The sequence below is a fragment of the Eleutherodactylus coqui genome, chromosome 10 (assembly GCF_035609145.1).
Source record: "Eleutherodactylus coqui strain aEleCoq1 chromosome 10, aEleCoq1.hap1, whole genome shotgun sequence".
NCBI lineage: Eukaryota > Metazoa > Chordata > Amphibia > Anura > Eleutherodactylidae > Eleutherodactylus > Eleutherodactylus coqui.
Window position 1 is genome coordinate 133,234,471 of NC_089846.1, and position 3,904 is coordinate 133,238,374.

Consider the following 3,904-nt stretch of genomic DNA (forward strand, 5'->3'; position numbering starts at 1 on the left):
TATATAATGCATGAAAGCTACAGTAATATAAAAACATTAGACAACACTTGCCTTTTACACTGCATACCTTATCCTAAAATATTGAAGATATACTACCTCTTAACCGACGAGCAACCACTGATTAGCATTGTATTAATGGACTTTACCCTAATGCATGCCTTTTGTAAATGCATGCAGCCTCATACTTGGCCTTTAACTCAATATATTCCAAGATATGCGGTACAAGATAAAAAAAAAGAAATGTATACATCCGACGGATATCTTTTTTTACATTTGAACATGTTTATTATGGGGCCATAGGAGGCACTGAAGTAAAAGGGATCTATTTATTTAAGACCATTCAGTGATTGTTCCGACCTACTCAGAAGCTTGAGCAGTTGGGGCAGCAGACCAGTCATCGGTGCTAGCGGGCTGTGTACTCCAGTCTCCTGCTAAAGCTTTGGAAGTGGCAGCAAGCTCAAGGAGTTCAGTAAACTGTTGAATGGGCACTGAAGGCACTGAAGTCAGCAGCCTCATTTGTAGCAAATTCTGCAACAGTCCATTCACCCTGGTACTCTTCCTTTGTGGTGGCCTTTTCAGTAACAGCCTGCACCTCTTACTCAATATCTTCTGGATCACGGTAGAAATAAAGATCAGGCATGATCTCCCATGGATGCTCATGAGATATTGTGCCTCTTATATAACATAGTAACATAGTTCGTAAGGCCGAATGAAGACAATGTCCATCTAGTCCAGCCTGTCTATCCTCCTGTGTTGTTGATCCAGAGGAAGGCGAAAAAACCCAAGACGCAGGAGCCAATTAGCCCTTTTGGGGGAAAAATTCCTTCCCGACTCCCTAATGGCAATCAGACTGTTCCCTGGATCAACCCCTAATAGTTCCTACCTGCCTGTATACCCAGATTAACAATTGACCTAAGATTTATATCCTGTAATATCCTTCCTCTCCAGGTAGACGTCTAGTCCCCTTTTAAATTCCTCTATGGATTTTGCCATCACTACTTCCTCCGGCAGAGAGTTCCACAGTCTAACTGCTCTTACAGTAAAGAATCCCCTTCTATGTTGGTGATGAAACCTGCTTTCCTCTAAACGTAGCGGATGCCCTCTTTTTACCGTCGTAGTCCAGGGTATAAACAGATCATGGGAGAGATCCTTGTATTGTCCCCTCATGTATTTATACATAGTTATTTGGTCGCCCCTTAGCCGTCTTTTTTCTAGAGTAAATAGTCCCAAGTTTGATGCCTCTCTGGGTATTCTAGTCCCGTCCTTCCATGTATTAGTTTAGTCGCTCTTCATGGGCCAACATCCACCACATGAGACCAACTGAATGGGCTCCTTTGTTATTGCAGGGAATTGCAATATCCACATAGAGTAGAGAAGAATCTGTATTGCAAAGGGTAATGATGGGAATATTTATGTAAGATGTCTCTGTAAGTAGCTGATGGTCAGCTCGTGGGTCAGTTTCAGCCAGTAGACGTGGCTCACAGAAGCAGCCTGGATCTGGTTGATGAAAGTACCGGGTGTGAAGCGTCCAGCAATTGGCATAGCTCCACATTCCTGGAGGAGATCACACACGTCAGTTGGATTCTCTATGGCAACAATGGCACAGGCGGCCAGTAGCAGCTTCTCCCAAATGTGCTTCAAGTTTATAATGTAAATGCCGTCACTCTTCCTCTTGTAGATGTACTGCTCCATCTGGAAGTCCAGGTTGGTGCGCCCAGGTGGGTCCCTGCTGCCAGGAACTTGAGGACATCCTCCTCCTTCATCTGCAGGACATCGAGACCTCCGGACATTGTTGAACTCCCTGTGGAAGCTATGAAGGGAACTTGTAACAACACTGTATGGAGGTCCTCCCTGAAAACTGTGGAGTGGAAAAGCCAACGGGTGTCTTTGATAGATGCCATCTATTGGTCATCTGTCACCATAGGCTCCCATGTAAAAAAAACATATGTTTAATGTTTTTTCCTGATTGCCCACAATAGATGTCTTTGATGGATGTCATTTATCAATCAGCCATCACACACAAGCTTCCAAGAGAAAAAAAATTATATATATATGTAATGTATAGTGTTTCTTTACTGGATGTATGTGCAAGGATGTATAGCTTCTGTTTTATTGCAAACTGGATTCCTTAACCCCTTAAGGACATGGCCTATTTCGGACTTAAAGGGGTTGTCCCGCGCCGAAACGGGTTTTTTTTTTTTTCAACCCCCCCCCCCCCCCCGTTCGGCGCGAGACAACCCCGATGCAGGGGTTAAAAAAGATCACTGGACAGTGCTTACCTGAATCCCCGCGCTCCGGTGACTTCTTACTTACCCGGTGAAGATGGCCGCCGGCATCTTCTCCCTCCATGGACCGCAGGGCTTCTGTGCGGTCCATTGCCGATTCCTGCCTCCTGATTGGCTGGAATCGGCACGTGACGGGGCGGAGCTACACGGAGCTTCACGGAGCCCCATTGAGAAGATAAGAAGACCCGGACTGCGCAAGCGCGTCTAATTTGGCCATTAGACGGCGAAAATTAGACGGCAACCATGGAGACGAGGACGCTAGCAACGGAGCAGGTAAGTGAAAAACTTTTTATAACTTCTGTATGGCTCATAATTAATGCACGATGTACATTACAAAGTGCATTAATATGGCCATACAGAAGTGTATAGACCCACTTGCTGCCGCGGGACAACCCCTTTAAGAACGCAATGATTTTTGGCAGATTTTCATCTCCATTTTTCAAAAGCCATAACTTTTTTATTTTTCCATTGGCGCGATATATAAGGGCTTGTTTTTTGCGTGGCGAACTGTAGTTTTTATTGGTGCCATTTTTGGGGACATTGACTATATTGTAAAACTTTTATCAATTTTTTTTATGATATGAGGGAGAGAAAACATATGAATTCTTCCATAGATTTTTTTACAGCGTTAATCATGCAGCATAAATGACATTATACATTTTTTCTGCGGTTCGGTGCAATTACAACGATACTAAAATTTTTATATTTGTTTTTAGGTTTTTCTACTTTTCCGCAATAAAAACCCTTTTTTTGGAAATTATTTTTTTTTCTAAATCGCTGCATTTAAAGCCCTATAACTTTTTATTTTTTTTCATGGAAGGAGCTCTGTGAGGGCTTATTTTTTGCAAGGCGAGCTGTAGTTTTTATTGGTACCATTTTGGGGTACATAAGGCTTTTGGGATCACTTTTGTTGCGTTTTTTGGGAGGCAAAATGAAAAAAATATGCATTTTGCCGCAGTTTTTTAGTTTTTTTTAATGCTTTTTGCCATGCAGGATATAAAGCATGTTCAATTTATTGTACATGTCGTTACGGATATGATGATTACAAATATGTGGGATTTTAATTTTTAAAAAAAATATCTTTATGCTAATATGGGAAAAAGCCCAAAAAAGGGTTTTTTTAACATTTTTTTAACATTATTTTTAGCTTTTTTTTTTACACTTTTTATGTTCTTGTAGGGGACCTTTACAATCACACCTATGATCGCTATGATAAGGCATTGCAGGACTTCTGTTCTGCAATGCCTTATAACTTGTTATAGTGATCATAGGCAATGGCAATGCAGGAGACCTGCAGCTGGTATCCTGTTGCCATGGCAACCCGCCGGCTCTCTGTGATTACATCGCGAGAGTCCGATGACATCACATAGATCGCGGCAGGAAAGGGGTTAACAGCGGGGGTCGCTGCTCCAATGCAACCCTGGTGTTGCAGCCGGAGGCCTGTAATCGTGACAGCTGGCTCCTGCAACCGGATAGCGCGGGATCTCTCCTGATCTCACTCTATCCCCAGGATGTAAGTGTACCTTCTCCTGTTGCGTTAAGTACCCCTCTGCTAGGACGTACATTTACACTGCAACATTACTCACTGATAAGAGCTATGGTGCTGCTTGTCATGCGCA

General features: G+C 42.9%; 1 pseudogene; it reads right to left on the reverse strand.

The window, feature by feature from the left end:
• Positions 1-289: 289 nt before the first annotated feature.
• Positions 290-1,857, reverse strand: LOC136579838 (small ribosomal subunit protein uS2-like; annotated as a pseudogene).
• Between the last annotated feature and the right edge of the window lie 2,047 nt (positions 1,858-3,904).